This window comes from Chroicocephalus ridibundus, chromosome 20 (genome assembly GCF_963924245.1).
Source record: "Chroicocephalus ridibundus chromosome 20, bChrRid1.1, whole genome shotgun sequence".
Taxonomy (NCBI): domain Eukaryota; kingdom Metazoa; phylum Chordata; class Aves; order Charadriiformes; family Laridae; genus Chroicocephalus; species Chroicocephalus ridibundus.
This window is the reverse complement of record NC_086303.1, coordinates 6,590,861-6,610,947: the sequence shown is the minus strand read 5'-3', so window position 1 is coordinate 6,610,947 and position 20,087 is coordinate 6,590,861. Positions and strand designations below refer to the sequence as shown.

At 46.9% G+C, this 20,087-nt stretch overlaps 1 protein-coding gene across 2 annotated transcripts in view; it reads right to left on the bottom strand.

Moving 5' to 3' along the window:
* RAP1A (RAP1A, member of RAS oncogene family) overlaps positions 1-19,799 on the bottom strand; it is a 39,379-nt gene extending 19,580 nt beyond the window's left edge. Inside the window, exons 1-2 of one of the 2 annotated variants that reach the window (XM_063356387.1) lie at positions 19,656-19,799; positions 2,055-2,124 (exon numbers count right to left, since the gene is read on the bottom strand). The gene's annotated coding sequence lies outside the window, so the exon portion shown is untranslated. Of the gene's footprint in view, positions 1-2,054; positions 2,125-19,017; positions 19,341-19,655 lie in introns of those variants that run through there. The other variant, XM_063356388.1, reaches the window with a different exon arrangement.
* Positions 19,800-20,087: the final 288 nt, after the last annotated feature.

Genomic DNA, 20,087 nt, shown 5'->3' with positions numbered 1-20,087 from the left:
ATCTTCGTCTTCCTACAGTTCCACAGTCTGTTCCACCCAAGAAAACACGGAAAGCAATCAAGTGAAGGGTTAACTTTAGCTGTGAACTCTTTCACTTCTTATTTATAGTAAAAATACTTGTGGGAAAGTTTCAGCTGGGAGCAGTACAAGACTAACTTCTCATTTCTTCTCTACAGTATTTGCTGATTATTTTTCTTTTCAGGTGCAACAGGAAACCAAGATCCTGAAACGCATGAGCCTTATTACAGTAAACCCCACATGCCTTAATTATCTTGTAGCTCTTTCACAAGTATGTTAATGTTATCTGTTTATACAACATGAATAGAGTGCTCAAGAAATTACTATGCTGCGCCCTAGCCAACTTTTCATTTGGCAACTGCTTATGCCCACCTAAATACAGTTAGACACAGTAGCATTCATTTCCATCCAGAGCTCTGGGTAGCGCAGTCGCATGCTGGGAAGCAACAGCTACGTTTCAAAATGGAATGAAGTTACGGGTGTTAAGTGTTTCTTTCGAGTCAAGAAAAGAATATGATCACGAAGCAGTGTAAAAAAACCCCAAACTTCTAGTGTTGTCATAAATGTTGTGAAACTGGTCCCATTAATTCTGAACGCTGTGGGGCAAAAACAAAGCAAAAGCTGAGCGTGTCTCCTTGCTCGTGCTCCCTTTTGCCATACACACACAGTCACTTGGCTACGGCCGGGCAACCATGGGGCACAGAGTGCATCTCATCTCACTAACCCATCGCCACCCTGAGCCCCCTCCAACCCGCCCAGCACCTTGACACCCACTTTAAATACAGAGTGGTAATTTAGTAGGGTTCAGATTTCACCTATAATGAACAAACTTTGCTTCTACGCTACGAAACACCTGACACCTCAGGATTAATCTCCTTTTTTCTTTATTGTTTAACAGCAGCACCTCTTTGCTGCTGCTACTGTCACAACACTGCCTGGGAAGTGACAGAAAAGCACATTCAGCATCAGCCCCAAACTGCTCAGCTCCTTCCTGAAGGAAAAGTGAAGGGCCCCCCCCATGAACACAGAGGGAGGTGAAGGAAAGATGCAGGATATTTGTTCTAATGCACAAAAAAGAAAGGTGGCGCAGGCAGGACGGCAGAAGGATCTCTGAGGGACGGGCAGATGGATGCAAAGGCAGATGAAGCTGTCACCTGAAAGGTGGCTCCGCGCGCCCGCTCTCCTGCATCTTTATTCAGCCGAGCACTCGGGCGCTGCCTGAACTGCACCGACCATCTCCCGCCCCGTCACAACCGCGGGGCTGAATCAGGGCTCAGAGCAGCAAAACTTTCAGGGTATTTCCCAACCAGCGGAAGGAGCCGGGCAGAGGCGGGGGGGAAAATCGGACAAGGCCCTTCAGGAGATAACCCTGATGCAAAAAAGAGGCCGCCCCTCTTATAGAAGTTTCACCAGCTCATCAAGAAGTTTATAATTTGGGCGATGGGGAGAGAGAAGCATAAACAAGATAAACGAACACAGCACTGAAAGAGAGTGGGTGCAAGAACTTCACACTAACCTGAGATGTGACGTGCACCCTGTGAAATGCAAATCCCCAAGTACAATTCTATACATCTGAAGAAGGCAGTTTGTATTTATTAGTTTCTCCTTCCTACCCCAAGCACGGATGGAGCAATGAGTAGCAGAAGGCGCAGATACACTGCTCGGAGTGAGGAAGACTGCTAAGAGCATGTGACCTGACGGTTTTGCATAACTCGATGAAACGTTGGCCGTAACTGATGACACAATCTCCGTTAAGTAAGACGATAACAAAGACTTAAAAAAATAAAAATCAAAGCAGACACAGTCTGTAAACTGTAATCATAGACTTGTATTTTGTACAAACGCAGAGGACATCAGGAAAGCCAGAACACAAGGCTTCAGGGTTTCTTTCCCCCCCTAGAGCAAACGACTCAGGCAACTTTTTATTTTAAACAATGCATTATACGCTTACCAATTCTCAAATCTCCCCAACTGCCAGTGTTTTCACAGTTAGCAATTTCATTTGAAATACACTGAGAACATTAAAAAACTCATACCTTGGCATAAAAGATCTCTCATCAGTGTTAGCAGCCCTACTGAAGGTTTTTCCGGGCTCCCTATAAGGGACTGAAAAAAGAAAAAAAAAATTAATAATTTTTCAAGTGACAGTGTATGCAAACGTCAAATCTCCTCTTTATGGTTTCAAACGAAAACACGCCTGTTACAAAATTTGTTCTCTGCTTTATCAGTGGAGCTCTATGCAATTTCTGAATGCTTGAATCAAATAACGTTATAAACAAGAACGCCAGCACAATTTAACCTTGTGCCCAGGACAGTGAAAGATCCAGGGGGTCAGGTGGAAGCCAGTGGCAAAACACATTTTCTACTTGATTACGTCATTGAAAAACGCTTTACAAACTGGACTTGCAGTTAAGGTAAACCATAGGAAGAAGACACAAAATTGAACTTTCTTAGGTTAAAAAGTAAAAATCAATCTCACAACCGTAAAGTTCACATTTCTGCTTAATACAGGACTGCACTGGCTTTTGGAAGCCAGAAGCAAAACCTCTCCCTGTGCTATGCAGCTCCTGGAGCCGTGTCAGCTCAGCCATCCAATCTGTCACGTTGGGTGACGAAGCGTCAGTCTGAACAGAGTAACCACGGCCCCTGCGTCTCGTTTTCCAGCACCACGGCGCATCCACCGCCCCGCTCAGGGTGGCAGGGCTGGACCCAGCCAAGCTGCTAAAGCAAAATGCTTGTCTATTGTTTTCTTCACGTCAGTTTTTACTGGATTTGTGCAAAGTTGCCACTTCTGTCCACAATCCCCTCTACCTCTTATCTGATGACTGCATTTGCAAAAAGTTAATTTCCAAAGTCTCACTTTTTCTCTTTCCTCCACAATGCCTTCTACCTCAATACCACGGAGTTCATCCCCAGATACATATTGATGGCTATCCTCTCTCAATTTCTGACCGTTCATCGTTCAGCTAACCAAGGGGTGGGAATTTTAAAAACCAGTTCAAGGACCAACTCCTATTGAAAGTCAACAGAATCCAGGCTCCCACAACCCTTCTGCCAACTTACTTGAAACTCCCTCCCCGCCACCTTCACACCCGCAGCACGCCGTGCCCGCGCCGGCGTGGGAAAGCGTTACCCCAGAAACCCGGGGGAAACGTGTTTCTGAAGAACACGCTACAGATAACAGATCAGCAAAGATATTTAAAAACTGAGTCAGTACTAAATGAGTCAGAAGGCCACAGCTGGACTGAGAGGCGAGGGGGAGGCAGGGCAGAGCAGGAGCATCTGCTCCTCCACAGCTCCCACTCGCTGCGGCGAAGCCGCTCGGGCAGGTGCTGGCGTTTCAGGGCAGCCAAAGTGGGGCTGGGAACACCACCGAGGGCATGCACTGGGACTCCACTGAGCGCTGAGCACGTGTCCAATAGGTAGGTTTAAACAAGCACAGCCACTTTTTAACAGATTAACAGACTCCATCCATTCTGACAAACTGGATTAATCAAACCCTCACCTGAAAGCTGTCTGCTATGGATCTCCAAGCACTCAGGAGCTTCCTGCACTTTCCAGGCTCTTTCTTCCTCTCCCCCAGCTTGCTCTTCCCACAAGAAAAAGACAACCTTCTTCTGCAGGAGAGATGGGCGCTGCTTAAGTCAAATCACCATGTTCCCGTTGGACATCTCCCTAATACACTCTACAGGAAACTTCACTTACGAAAGACAAACTGAGGTCAGCCTGACCCTGCTTGATGTTGTGTCAAGTTTGCAATGCATTTTAAGGATGAAAATGTAGTGCTTTCTACTGTCAAGAATGCAGGAGAAAGCCAGCTGCGTCTAGAGCAGCCCAGCAACCCTGACTGATCACCAAGGGGAGAAACCATCACTCAGCCGCTCGCAATCCAGTGACTGTCGCAACACCTACAAAATAAAATTATTTTACAGAATCCATCACGTTTCTTTCTTCTAAAAAGCCCACAGTGCCTGTGTGCCCATGCTGTGCCTCTGCGGCCGAGCGGTGGGGTCTGGGCAGCACAGCCCCGTGCACACACGGCAGCACCAGGCAGCCTCACTGCACGCAGGAAGCAGACGCATCAGGCACTGATGCTATCGGGGTCTCTGATCCGACACCGGCATCCTGTCCCGTACCGCTCCAGCCGCCTAAGAGGCCTGCCGTGCCCTGGCCCCTGCTCCTTCCCCTGCCATCTGGGTGGCCCCACGCCGCAGCAGGATGGAGGGGGACAGGCCGTCCTCCCTGCCCTGCCTGGGCAGCGCAGACACCACGTGCGTGACACTGCCCAAAGAGCATCTACAAGCCGTGAAAAAAGGAAGAGAAAGGGAGAGCGCGGAGGTGCACCCAGACAGGGGATGCAGCATCTCGCCGGCCTCAAGAGCAGGACAAGTTCCAGTGCCCCCGTGCCCCTGCCCAAGTAACCCTGCTGGCTCCTTGTTCACATGGATTAAAAGATCGTAATAGCTGCAGCATCACTATCCTTTGTTCAGTAAAGCTGAACTTCAGCAGCACTGACACTTCAAAGAGCAATTGTACCCATGGCTACACCCTGCTGCTATGACAGATGAAGGGTCTTCTCTGCCTTCAGCCCCTTCAAGGCTCAGCTCCAGCTACACCAAAGTCTCTACGCACAACAAAATCCCTACAGCTCTGTGCCCCTCTCTGCTTTGGGGGTAGCAGACCAACACCCACAGATAAGCCCCGAGCGCAGCCTCCCCCCAGCATCGATGGGGAGCCATCACCTTTCCCCAAGACCCCGGGCAGCGTCTCCTGCCCCGCTCCCAGGCTTTAGGTGAAAGACGAGGTAGTATTTCCCGATCCGACACGCTCGCCCTGCACTGCCAGAGCTCTGGGAACACGGCGAGACAAGCCCTTGGAAAGTGTCCCTGGTCCTTCAAACCCCAGATGAGATGGTCTGGCTGTACGTGGCTACTTGCTCTTCCCACAAGCATTTCTGAAAGCTTCCAAAGGATAAAAGAAGCAATTGTTCCCCTTTTAACGCTAGAATCATAGGAAGTTTAAATGAAAACCTAGTAATTTGTTTTTCTGAAAATATTTTTTTTTAGCAGCTCAGCATCCAACACCCCAGAGCCATGGGCATGTGCCACCTTGCAGCCACAGAAATCAAAACATTTTAGAAACAGATAATGAAGCTGTCATAATCCTTGTCAAATATTTTCCCAAATATAATAGGAAGTGAGTTTAGAGCAAAGCAGAGCTCATTCAGGAAGCTCCTGCTGCAAGCATTTGCTTGGATCCAATTTGTACAGACCTGAAAACAGGGACTTTTCATGAAAGCGCTGACAGTGTCTCAGGGATAGGACTGAAGACAGATGACAACGCAGCAACGCAGACTGCATTTTCACTCAAGAAGCACAAGGCACAGCCCTAGTTTAAAAAAGGGTGAGAGAAAAGGAACAGAAAAAAGCGAGGCCCCAAACGAGCACACACCAAACCACAAGCATCAGTTCCTAGAGCCAGCGTGAAACGGCCTCGCAAGGTGCAGCCGCTGCAGACACACGTGCTCCGAGCCTGACACGAATTTTCCTCTCTTGCCGTTCCCTGGGAAGATGCTCCGTGCTGTCTCTGGGAGAGAGGGGAGGGAGCAAACACCACTCACCCGGCGTTGGGGAAGAAAAACGAGAACAACCTCCTGAGCGCTGGTTTGCTCATCACCCACACCTCCCTTTTTCTAGCAGTCTGGTTTTCACATGCGGAAACCAAAATATTTCACATTTTTGAGGGGAAACATGCTGTCAGCATTTTACAGATTTGGGAGAGAAACACGCAGATGTGTGCTTGAGCTCCAGCACCTCCGTCCCGGGCTGGCCGTGCCGCCCCAGCGGGCATCGCCTTCCCCACTCCTGGGAGAGGGGCAGAGCCTTGGGACGTTCCAGACACACGCCTTGGTTATTTTTACCCTGGCAGTTAAATGCTGAATCATGGCTACTATAAACAAACCTGTTTAATTTTGAACTTGTAAATGTTGTTCATGCCAGCTTTTCAAGTTACTATAAACTAGGCCATGAAAAGGGGTGGATTTAAAAAAAAAAAAAAAAAAAAACCACGCCACACAACATTGCTCAATACTCCACCAAAATCCCTTCATTATTCACAGCCGTGTTTGCAAAACAAACTCAAATCCAGCAGTTCTGCAAAGACAGGATTTATGATGCTCAAAATCACACTAAAACTGACAGATCCTCTCCACAACAAAAAAAAACCAAAACAAACCCTCAAACATCTAGAAATAAAAGCTACAGCAGGGAAGGCTGGGAACGCAAGACCCAGGCTCTCCCCTTGGCTTCACCGAGGGCCGGCACTTGCCAAACGTGGGCTGCAAACTGCCAGCAGCACCGTGCCGGTCCGGCCACCCAGCAACGGCTCCACTCACCGGCTGCTCTCTAATTAGTTATTTGTTATACACCATGTTCTTAGATATTAAATTACTCAATGAAGTTGAAAGCACATTAAATACTTCCCTAGTATTAATCAAAGCTGTCAACAATTACGCAATTGTTACACGCGAGCTACGGAAACGTGTTGGGAAGAGGGATGGTGGATCACAAATGAAAGGGTGTTCGTCTGCAAATTGAGCAATTAATTAACAGAGAGCTCCCCTAAAAAGTAACAAGACAAACACCACTATAGACTTACCTTGTTAGTTAGCATGTAATTTACTTAAATAATAAAAATCACTGCCACGGACTCACTTGCCAAGAACCTTCCCCAAGGCAGCTGATCTCCCTGTCTGTAGGGCACAGAGAAAACCTCCCGCACCTTGCCTGAGGCCACCAACAGCAGAAAAATGAGAGCTGGAGGAAAGACGAGACTAAGCAGAAAGCAGGACTTCAATGTCACTTCAAAGTACAACTTGACAAACTTCCATTCACACAAGCTTCAGAGTCTGCCTCTATTTTATTGCTCATTATCACTCCGCTGTCCGAGACCCAAGTAAATGCATTTTTTATATTAACTTTATATCACAGCATACATATTTTATACATCATGGCAGGAATCTTGTCCTCAATTTTACAATTTTAAGAGTAAAAACATTACCGTTTCCACTGACTGCTTTCAGCATCAAATCAAAGATAAATCAAGGCAACAAGTGTAGAAGTAACTGTGCATAACCACGTTGTCGAGGAGTCAGCACCCAACTGCAGAGCAATTCTGATTCCGCACTGTACCTCCAGTCCCTCTTGCTTTATCAGCTTTTGTTCTCCTAAATTTAACGCCGGCCAAAGCCTGAGTTATTTCTTGTAAACCAAGGAAAACATTTTGGTTCCAGGCAGGAATTTACATTGCCTAATCAACCTGTTTTATACTTCGGTAACTTCAGGATTAGCAAACAGGTTATTTTGGACATTCAGAAACACAGGTGCTCCTCGGGGGAAGCCTAAGTACGCCGAAGAACCGCAGCAACTCGTGAGTGAGCTCCAATTCCCTACAGTAAGACTTGGGAATTGAATCTAATCCTGAACCACTACTCTGCTAAAATGCCTTTTAATAAAGTAACTACAAACTGAAGCAGCTGTGATTAGTGAAAAGTGTAACAATGCTTCAATATTGTAACAGTCTTGTATTTCTAAAAGAGCACTTTCACCAATAATTCATAAATTCACAAACAAGAAGGCAGTAACATTTTAATAACATACCTCGTGCAAGTAAGAGGCATTCACTGTTCACTAATTTAAATCTAAATACGCTCTTCTTTTGTTTTTGAAGTACTAGATAAAAAGAAAAAAAAACACAGCGAGAAGCACACGTCAGAAGTAAAGCTCGTGACAAGCCAAATAAGCAAACAGGTATTTGGGAACACAGGAGAAAACGACCTTGTTCTGAGCTGGTATCTGAAGTGTTCAACTGGAACAGGCAAGGGACCGGCCTTTGAATCTTGCACACATCCATTCTTAAAAGCTCAAGTCCCGACCGCGCGCTCCTCTGAACCATGTCCACATCGCCAGTTTCTGCGTAATTTCCCATCTTCCGCGCTGTATCGGGAAGGTTGCCCATGCAGGGCCAAAGCCATAAAAGCCTGGGCTAAGAGTAAAGTCCTCCAGCACCAGAGTCGTCCCTTCTGGCTGCAGTTGTGCTGAACGGGAGCTCTCGGCAAATTAACTACACACACACAAACAACCCAGGGAAACGAACGGCTTTGAAAAGAGTAATTCTGTAATTTGAGTAAGTGATTTGAAGCAAAGCATATCGAGATTGATCTTCCTCACTCTGTAATCTTTTCTGCAGCCAGCTTCATGCTGAACTTGCAATTTTAAATATCATAAAGTTAACTTCTGTGGAAGTGACTGCCTACTTATTTGTTTTAAATTGCTTTGCTATGGAAGCACTCTGGGCAAGGAACAAGTACCCTGGGCAGCTAAAGCTTGCCATGCTGAAACGGCTAATTTATTTTTTGTCCTATTGGTCTGCATTTGCAGAAAGTTGCTAGGGATGTGTGCCAGACAGACAAAGACGGGGAAAGGAAGCCAGAAGCAAAACTCAAAGCCCAACACACTCTGCAGCCCCAAATTAGACCAAATGCTACGTCACTGGCTGTAGTTGGCAGCGTCCCCTCGGAACGGGCTGCAGCACCGCTGCAAACTCAATGCTAATGAGCACCGATCTGCAAACACCAGGAAAGACATCCACCTAAACGGCACAGATTTACAAAAAAACAGGCTTTTCTCAATTATGTATATAAAACAGCTTTATATGAAGCATTGTGTAGCCACACTACGGCAACCAACCCGCCGGTGACTGGCCCAGCTGGTGCCTGGGTGGCAGAGCTGAGGTCCTCCTGAGCGACGCCACGGCCCCATGCAGCCATTTCTCCTCATCAAGGGCTACTGGAGTATTTTCGGCAGAGGGGTTTACACAATTCGGAGGAGTTCTCAACAGCTTTTTCAGAAGAAGAAAAGAAAAACATTTCCTTTCCCCCTTCCTCACCAGCAAAACATATAAATGTTAAAGGGCATAAACATTAGACACAGAAGCCATTTATGGGACTTCCTCCATCTGTTGTCTACCACATCCACAACTTGCCACTGGTTTTTAAGTCCCATAAAGTTTTTTCTCCAGTTTCTTTTGCGGAAAAAAAAACATTCTGACCTTTTCTAATACAGATTAAATTCCAGACAGACTCTAGGAGGCTCAGTCATAGCAAACCACCAACTACATTATACTTGGTAAGAATAATTTGTTGTGCTGATAGTAGCTTGGCAACGTTCTTAACTATGTTCTTCCTGGTTTACATAATTAGAGTAAATAAGTGACATGAGGTAGGTAGATTGTCGCTGCAATTTCAGCCTGCACTTTGATTATTCTATTTCTGCAGCAACAGGGACCAGACACTGGCCACAAAGCCCAGGCACTGGTGACTGCTCAGGGCTGGAATCCAGTTGGTCCGTACTTGGCCTCCAGCATCGCATCTTCGATGGAGAAACAGATACAGCTTCCTCCCAGTTAAGGTTTCTTTGAAACCTCTTGAAAAAATTGTAGAGGTTTAAAGTGCTTTTCAAGTGTATTTCTACCCCTCAGTGATAAATTCTAAGACTAATATTAAGCCTCTAAAAATGCGTCATCTGTTAGCATGGACCACTGCCCAGCCTTTCAGGAGACTGGGATAACTTACAAATTCCAGAAAATATTAAGATTCTTTAAATCTTACTGGCAAAGCTGCAATAATCAGTTTGTGTGTATACACCGGATTTGACCACGTAGCCCTATCTAAAGGTCAGGTTTACATATGCAGTCTAGAGATTTTCACTGCCTTAAAAAAATACTTTAATGTGCCAGCCACAAGCGACCAAAATACCTACTGTTCCCACGCAACTGCAGCTAACTAAACGTCTGTTTTAACAATGATTTTTTGAATGAAAAGCCCCACTTACCAGATGGCCACTTATTAATACTACACTGTTTATCAGTTTAAATAAAACCCTTACAGCAATGAGTATCCATGTAATGAGTACCTCAATGCAGTTAATGATGGATGGATCTTAGCACTGTAAAGTAAGAACTGCACCTCCTGAAATGTTTTCATGGCAAATTTTAAGGCTTGATAGGAACCTGAATAGCAGTAATTTAATGTACAGAATTAACTTAAAATAGAGGAAAAAGTAACAGTTTCACTACTTTTCATAAAGAAATGGAGTTATTTAATATGGTACTTAATCCTTCAGTATTTAGCTCAGTCCCTTAATGCTGCTTCCTGGAACCTGGGGGTAGAGGGGGGTGGAAACTGAATCTTCTTTTACAACAAAAATGAAATTTTCTTCTACGTGAGGGTTTTAACTTAAGAAATATTCAAAAATGTTATTAACACTTCAGTGCTGGAGCCTGAAGGGCCTCACAGCGAGAGCTTTCAGGCCAGGAGGGTGGAGAACCGAACGAAACTGCTGGCGGATCTGGCCTCTGCACCGGGGTTTCGCTGAAGTTTTTAAATCCTCCTGAACCTGCCAGGCTTGAAAGGGCAAAACTACGGTGACAATTCATCCTGGAATTTCCTTTATGGAAAATAAAAGGTGACACTAACCTCTAAAGGAAATAGCTCTGATAGTTTAAATCAGTTTTATATAAGCCATTTCAGTACTTATAGGTCACGCTTGATTACAACCAAAATAGATTATTATACAGCTGTCTTTAAACAACAACAACAGAAAAAAACCCGGGCAGCTGGACTCCTGCTCCCAGAAGAGGAGACACTATGTTTAACTCACGAGGAAAGGAGGACACATCCTACAGCAGCTAACGATGAGTACCACTGGCACCAGCCAGCTCTCCCCCTCCGCCTCATGAACAGTACTCAAACAGGAACAAAAAGTCTTCTTTTTTTTTTATATGTCTTTGAAATGATAAGACGTAAGGCAACAGGAAAAAAATCTCTCCCATATTAGTATGCAAATTTGTGCAGCATATGGCCTGGAGACAGTCAGTTCTGCACTCTGAGCAAGACCTGAGAACATACCACACTTAATTTGAATGTTAATTGCCGTTATCCGCAATTTCTGTGCTTTCCATTTTGGTTAGCATACCTTTCCATCCAAGTTAAAACTCCCATTCAACTGTTTTTTCTAAGTAAATATACGAACACATCAGCCATACGTTAGCCTGAGTGCTAAATCGAGTTGTACTTGGTGTCGTGTTCATGCTGAGGGTTTAGAGCAACAGCTCATTTAACAGATAGAGGCTACAAAGTACTGAAATTACGGAATAAAGGAAAAGACCCACTTTCTCGGAATCACACCATTGAGGAAAGTGCCCTGGAGCATTAAAACATCTGTTTGATCATTTTAAATGAGATTCCTGAAAAAGTTATATTCTAAATTTGAGTGCATTCTAGCGATCAATATGCCAATGCAGCGTATTCGTGAAACAAGACAAAGACGTAATAATACTGTAATGCCTATGACTTTATAAGGGATCTGATGAGTTAAAAGCCCTAAATGCATGAATATTTCATGAGAAAGGCCGTCTGGAACTGTTGCAGTCCATATATTTAATCTTAATGTTATTTTCAACTACAATTAGCGTTATAATCCAAAGCAGAAAGCAACAGTTGGCTAAACTGATTTTATCTTCACCTGTATTTATTTCATAAATCCATCGAGATTTCTGTTCTTCAGGCCCAATGCGCAGTAACGGTTACCCAGCACAGTACTAACACATGGATTCTCAGGGCAAAGCAAGACGTGCTGGAATGGGACTACTTATGCAAAAAGGAGAATTGCGCCAGAAATAACCTTACCCAGTGAACTATGATTTACTTTAAACTGTCACATGGGTAGGTGGCATATAAAAAGATATTATTCTGCATGTCAGCTGTCTGTAATGAAAATCTTCCTCTTCTCAGCTGCCCCTCCCTACAACTTCAAGTTTATTTGCACTAGAGAAAAGAATATTACATAAAAAGCAACATAAAAGGCACTGCAACCAACACATCCAGCCAAACTGCTCCTCCCACGCACTTAGTGCTTTCCAGAGTAAGGGTCTGTTGCCAGCTAATGTGTTAAAAGTGTGAGAGATGCCCGATTCCATACAGATTATTCACTTGGACAAAAACTAATAGCTGTCTGTCTTCTAGAAGCACGGAGCACTCACAACTACAGCCACAGCCCGCTCCGGCCACAGATGCTCAGATCTTTTAGAGCAGATTTCATAGCTATGAGTTCACAAGCACTACCCTAATTTAAATATGACAAATTCAAATTTTTTCAGTATTAGAACACTCCAGAACACAACGTCGTTGGATGCAACAAATGTTTCAACAAAAAACCCCCAAACATTCCAGCCAGCCTGGAGTTTGCAGTTCCAGCCACTCTCAAGTGAAATGCAACTCTCTGTTTCTCTGCAATGCTCCTGCAAGCAGCAGTTAAGCAAAGCAACCGATTGACAAATGTGATGTGTGCTACTAGATGCAGCGCGTTTCCAAAAAGCAGGTTTTTCCCAGTAACTTTTGACAGGGCAACAATTACCTATTACAGAAATGCTCGTCCTACTTCTTACGTGAGAGTATGAAGCACCAGGCCAGCAGTATTTTTGACTGCCTCATTTAAGCAATTAATAAAGACCTGATTCAGGCAGAACACAACCACTGCTGTGGACATATCCAGACCTCTTGTTTCAGTGCCCCAGATGGATTTAAATACTTTCCATCTTATCAATATTCAAAATAAATAACAAACCATAATGACTCGGGCCACCTGCTCAACAGGACTGCTATTGCCTGGCTCCCCATATTTTCAGTCAAACAAAGTGAAAGGGGTGAGAAAGCCATGTCAACCACCTGCAGCCTGGGCTGTAAGCAGCCCTGAGGCTTCCTTTTTTGCTCTTTGGCCTATGTTACCTGCTTCTTCTCCATTACAAAAGCACCACGGAGGGTCAGACTTTCCCCCCAGATAAAGGACTTTGTTCATCAAAAGAAAACAAACAGCAGTTTTCAAAACATGCTAAGGTCTGCTTTTGTCAGCATCGGGATTTCTCAATCAAAAAAATTAAATATGCGCTTTCCCCTGGGTTCACGTCAAGCCACTATAGCTGCGCTGAGGAAGCGCCTGTTCAGGTAGAGCAGGTATTTCCCAACACAACACCCAATACCTGCTGGACCACTCGTGGCGCAGAGCGGCAACACACATCAAAACATCGTCTTCATGTGGCCACATTCAGATTCACACAGAGCTACCCTACCTGCTCCAGCCAGCTGACACGGTGAGAAAACAGCCCTGTGCCGTGCCCTGTGGACTACCGTCACAGGAGAAACGGCAACAACACAGTCTTAAATCTCACCTTTAACTAGAGGTACTGGCTGCTACAGTGTTGTGAGTGCAACCTGCAAATACAGAAGTTATAAACCCCAAAATGATTAGTGATCAAAATTAGGGAAGGCTTATGGTGTCCTGTTTCTTCCCACACACACCTCAAAGGATCTTCCCACAACAGATTAATGCAATTTAAGTTTAAACACACCGTTTCTGATTAGGAATGTAACACTCAGTGCCTCCTCCTTGAACACCACCCATCTTCCCACAGCCTCTTCATTTTAATATCATTAAATCGACTACTTCAGACAACCTTAATTATTGCAGTATTGGCAAGGGGAGAAGCGATCTCTCAGTAACCACTTTCTGTCCTTTTCAGAGCTTTGGAGATGAGAACTTGTTTCATATCAAACCTGGAAGTGAAACGGCATCCGTAGGTCTAGCACCAGAACAAAGAGCTCCAGCGTAAATACCAGGTACCAGCAGCTGAGCAGGTACATGCTCTCCTGACTGATGCTCCACTCTTGCCCGGGTCTGCACAGCTTCTCCCTGCACTCCCCTTTCTTCAGAAGAAGGGAGCTCAGAGAATAGGCAATAATTAACAAAATTATCGCTATCACAGGAAAGCACAGGTATCTTCTGATAATGTGCCATTTATCTCCGAGTGGTTTCGGTCAGCCAGCAGACGTGTAAACCCAACTCACAGGTGATGTCTTTAAAGTCACCAATACAACAAGCAGTGCCAACTGAAAAACACGCAGCGAAGACGCTAAATTTGTTGCAACAGAAAGGTAGCTTGATATAAACTCCCGTAAATGCAGGCTGTTCCTTGCAAACAACACTCCGTTACCACTGAGGACAGAGAGCAAACATTCACCTATTTATCCACCATGCAGAGAAGCTGCAGGTCGAGCTCTTTCCAGACGTAGGAGGAAAAGCAGATAGCCACCACACCACCTCTAGCACAGTCCCAGCAGAAGACTGACAGAAAGATACTGCCCTAAGTCAGATGTAGTCAGGAACTGCAGAATCTTGTTCTCTTCGCAACTCCTTCCCTCTACCAGCACCTGTGCTTGCACAACCGCACAGTGACTCAGAGCAAGAAGTGACCTGGCTGAAAACTACATATATATTTTTGGGACTAGCTCAGTTTTCAGCTACCTAAGCTTCCTGAGTTACCTCAGCATCTAAGAGCAAGTGTCAGAGCAAGGGGGACACCGGGCTGTGCTACTGCATTTAGCAACCATGAAACCACAGTCTGGAGCTCTGGCCACTGGACCTCTCACTGCATCTCACCGACGCAACCAAGCGATACAACAGTGCCACACGAACGCAACAAAACAGGGGCTAATTCAGACTGCAATGAATCTCCAAAGGTCTCTGCTACAGCCCTGGCTCCAAAGAGGGCTAGCTTCAGAGTCACTCAAGACCTTGCCCAGTGAAGTTCTTCCTATCTCCAACGGCAGAGACTCCAAAAGGTCCTGGGCAGCCCGCTCCACTGCTTAACCACTCCCACAAGAACAGTCTGTCCTTGCTTTAACTGAAATTTCCCTTGCTGTCACTTGTCATCGTGGCCCCTCGTCCCTTCAGCATGTAGCACTGCCTTCCCTTGCCACGACAGGCTCCAAGAGACAGGCAGGGCCACTCACTCGCCGAGACGTCTGAGGATGTTGGGGTAAAACCAGACTCCCACCATGAGGTTCCAGAACCCACCTGGCTCATCCACGAGCAGCTTTCGTCAAGCGTTCTCAATTCTCTTTGCTTCTAACGATACAGGGTAAACTGGTCTTAACGGGCACGAAACAACTACTTTACCCATCATACCATATGTAATTTGAAAAATCACTTTTTTTTTTGCACATGGCAGATACTATCTACTACCTACTCTGCCCTCTCAGGACTGTCACCCACAGCAAATCCATGCTGACCTTGGAGGATGCTTTTCCATGGCCTGCTCTGACACCTGAGCAAAAGCAAATCAACTCAAAGCACACTCAGCTGGAGCCTCTGAGCTTACGTTAAAGCCACTTAGTCCCGTAGTTGCTTTCAGTCCTGGTGATACCCTATGAAATACAAATAAACCATCGTTTTTTGCATACTATAACCAGATTCCTAATAATTCCTTCTTACATTGCTGGATCAAATGCTGTATTGAATGCCATGTTTACTACACACCAACCTTAAAAAGCATATTATTTACATTTTTTAAAAACTCAAGGGTACGGCAAGAAAAACCAGCACTTATGCTAAAAGCTTGTCTATTTTATGAATCAAAAGCAACCATGCATTCTGCAGAGCTTGTTTAAGTATAAATCAAGAAATCTAAAGGAGAAAGGGAAAAAAAAAAAGATGCATCCAAGGAACCTATATTACTTATGATATAGGATTGTTTTCCAGAGAATCAGTCAGGAGGAACACCAGGCCATGGGCTAATACAGCTGTACTCTTGTTCCAACCTGCCGTTCCCAAACAAAAAGCTACATCCTCCTTTATCCTCTCTGCACTTATGATACTAGGATAAAATCCAAGGAGAAACCTGTTTGAGAGGTGAGCTTTTTAGGGCATTAATTTATACCCAGAAAGCAGTCTAGGAACCCAAATAATCTCCAATCCTGGCTGCCACCAGGCTTCAATGCTGTAGCAAATAACACAAAGCATCTCACACGTGTTTTAGCTTCCGAACAAGACAGACTGGATCAAACAAGATAGCTCGGCAAGATTAACTTTTCTTTCCAACTTTCTAACATCCTTACTTATCTTGGCCATTAGGTGTCATGTTTCCAGGACCAGAAGCGTTTGCAAAGTGCAAACACAAATGCCTAAGTAAAAATTTGACCCTGGGATTTAGGAGCAACCGTTTTAGAAGATGCTTTCATTAAAATTCTGTTTAATTTCCTATTACTTTTTAAATAACAGAGTAAAACCAAATCAGTAACTACTTCAGAGCTCAGCATAAAATGAATTCAGTCTGTACTATAACCACCATCTCCTCTTTAAACAACAAAATAAATTCATGGCCAAAAAAAAATAATCCAAACACAACCCAGGACTTGACCGAGTTTTAAAAGTTAGGTCTCTCTTGAACCTGCTTCTGCAGAACTGAACACACAAAGCTACCAGAAGCGCTTGACACGTAACATTAATCTGGCTCATCAGAATTGAAAAGAGAGCGGTAAAATAGGAAGTCTCCCATAGTATCCTCAAAGAAGTTTTGATCCGGATCCCAGGCAGCCCCAGCTGACCGAGCCCACAGCTCTCTGCTGAGCTGGTTCCAGCAAAGCTGCGAATAACACCGGACCGAGGGGAATTCTGAACTTCAAACAGCTACAGGTAAAATACATTTCAAATACAAAGAGTAAAGATTTGAACTTTACGTACGTTCAAAAGATTTGCTTCCTTTTCTCTAGTATAAACACATAACACATCCCTGTTCTCAGAATATTAGGATTCCTCTTTAAGACGATTTTTTTAAAGCCTCTGTAAAGTTACACAAAAGCAATCTATTCTCTAAATACTAAGTACAAGTTCAAAGTGCGACTGAGTACACTGTACATGTGCATGGTACGAGAAGAAACACTGCAATATACAGTACAAACAAATGTTTAGAGTTGTTTATGCCTAAGACTATGATTCAATATACAATTACAACTTTTATGTTAGAGTATGTCCGCATGTTACACTACTGCTACCTAATTACATCTCAGTTTTTTTTAAGAACAGTCCTCAGACTGGATGAACAGCCATGAAATGTATCACAAATAGTCTATGCCTGTATATTTGCAGCTTCTGGTTTCAAATGTAAACCATTTTGATAAACTGCGTAAACATTAGCCTCCAAATAAAAGCGTTAACGTGTCACTGGAATTATACTGTGCTAGTAGTTTAGTCCCTTTGGCACAGTCCTCTTAAAATCTTCGGCAAAGCTACTTACCCTAAAAACGGCCACACCACAGCCCAGACACGTGACGAGAGACACCCGCTCCGCTTCCTCCCAGTCCTCGGAGCTGCGGCTCTTGGCTCTGCCAGCACCAGTTGGCCCCACTCGGTGCCATCAAGGTTTCTTTGCACCGTACATGGTCCCTTGATGAGACCAACTACACCCTTCTGGACACACTCTCCCTACGTTTATGAAGGCCACAAGAAATACCTACTTTTAAGAAGTATAACTCACTTTTCTGTGGATGATCTTAGCCTGACAGAGCACAAACACTCCTCTCCTCCTCGTGCGTAGAAAATACTGCGCATGAAAACAGATTATTTTTAGCAGCAGCGTATGCGAGAGCAGCACTTCCTGTCGACTCCACCTTGAAGAACGACATACGCATTCTCATGTCCAAAAAACTGGGATTTCACAACTTCTGCTACCCGGCACAGCAGAGGGAAGGAAGGGACGATCCGCTGAGAGCTGTCAGCGACAATTTCCCCGTTTCTAACTCAGCACTAAAAACTTTTGTTGGAATATGTTGTCAGTCTTCAGGCAATCACATCAATAAGTCGATGGCGTTTTTTCTGCCACAATGATGAACAGAACATTAAATGTTTTGATTTATTACACTGATCTTTTCCATAGCAACAGGATGTGAGCATGGCATTCCCAGTGTAATGAAGTCACTATAGCAACGTGATAATGATGTCAGAATAATCAGACAGCATTTCATACTTGGGACATAGTGAACTCCACTGCTTCTATAAATTAAAAAAATTGCAGATATCACAAAGGCAGGAGAGCTCCATCTAAAACTTACCCAAAATGAGGCAACTTATGGGGAACTTCTCATTAAAGGCACAGACTTTGACTGCTAACGCACAACTTTCTGTTTCTCTATAGCTTCTTCTGTCACTTTCTTAAAGTCTCATGAATTCCCACATTAAAGCCCTTTCAGAATCCAAGGGATCTGCTAGCACCAGTGAGAGTTAATGACAGACTGTTTCAGTAAGAAAAAGCAACGACAAAAATCACAACAGTGAAGCATTTGACGGCAGGCATCCATGCTCAACTAAACAGCCGGTTTTCTCAATTTAACTCTTCAAATTGTGGTGTCTCTTTTTATGTGGAGCAATACTACTACTCCGACAGAATTACAAAAGCAACAGAAATTACAGAGTGCTGATATAATACTCTGAAAGCAGGCAGGCGTTTTCAAGTCAAATGACTATTTTAAGAAATATTATCTCTCCGCTATGCTACTGAAAGGGAAAAAACCAGGAGTTTTCATAGTTTGCCCTTCCTGTTTGCAGCTCTTTCCAAGTTGTGTGCAAAGCAAAACCCAAGTGCCAATTCCAGTTCTGTGTCGGTCGGTATCGCCCAAACCCCAGCCCTGCCACTGAGGAAGCCTCGCAGAAATCCTTGCACGAAAACCACCCCTATTGTAGCTCAAATATCGGAAGCAAAGACACTAATTAATGAGAAGTATCTAAACGCAAAAGTTTTCCTGCACAGAGAACAGTTTCTCTCTAAACTGCCTCTTTAAAGCGACTGAAGGAAGTACAAGAAACCACCTCAGAGCTGAAGTGGTGGGAGAGAGCCAGTCCCCGGGCCGGGAGGACGGGGGTGGACCAGCGCGTTGCTCTGCATGGCTTGCGCCGAGGACACCAGGCCATCCCCTTGGCCTGGCTCATCCCACCTGCCCAAACACCCTGCCCAAACCCCCCAGGCCCTCCGTGCGGGGCTGAGCAGCGGGCACAGGGCAAAGGCTGGCCCTCGCCCGGCCCACCCCGCCCTGACGCCCCGCTCTCCCCGTACCTCCATGGTCTCCAGGCCGGCAGCACCCGAGCTTCGCGCCCCGTTACATCCCGGGGAGCGGCGGGACGGCGCACACCTGGCTGCACCAAACACCAGAGGAATTTTGGTGCCCGCCCGCGGCACGGCGAGACCCTGCGCTGCGCCGAGGGCCGGCCGCCCCCGCCTCGGCCCCGGCGGCCACCCGGCGCCTGGCCGCCTTCCCTCGCCGGCCGAGCCGCACAAGATGGACGATGTCCAGCCCGCGCCGGGGGACGGGGCAGCCCCGGCACCGCGGCGGGACGGGCAGCGGGGCGCCTCGCACCGCCCCGGCCGGGGCCCAGCGCGGGCGGCCGCCTCCCGCGGGCTGACCTCCGCCCGCCCCGCCGCGGCCGGGGCCGGGGTGAAGCCGCCTCCCCCCTCGCCGCCGGCTGGGCTTCGCCGCGCCCCCGGGGAGGGAGCGTCAGCCCGGCCCCGCTGACACCGCCTCGCTGCCTCGACCCCCGCCGCCGCCGGACCCCCCCGCCCCGCCGCGGCCCCGCGGCCTCGCCGCGGCCAGGCCCCAGCGGGGGCGCCCGGAGACCGGCCCGCCGCCACCGCCGCCCGCGGGGCCCGGCCCCGCCGCGCCCGCGCCCGCTCCCTTCCCCCGCAGCCCCGCTCACCCGCCGCCGCCCGGGCCGCCCGCCGCCGCCTCCCGCCGCCGCTCGGCTCGGGGCTCGGCTGCTGTGCGCGGCGGCGGCGCCGCGTCCGCTCCGCCCTCACCGGCCGCGGCCTGGGGAGGAGCCAGCGGGGCGGGCCGGGGCGCCCAGCGGAGCGGCGGGAGGGGACGTGACCGCCGAGGCCCGTGAAAAGTTCCGGGCGGCGGCGGCGGCGCCCGCGGGCCCGGGCAGGTGTTGTCGGCCGCCCCGCGGACCCCCCGGGCGCCCGCCCACCCCCCGGGAGAAGGGCATCGGCGAGGGGAGTCCCGGCTCCGCCGCAGGGGCTATGGCGGCCACTGGGCCTGGGCCTCCCCTTGGGCACTCGCCACCCGAGCGGCTCCAGGGCCCACGGGGACCCGCCGCCTGCCCGGGCACCGGCTCCTCGCCCACCCCCGA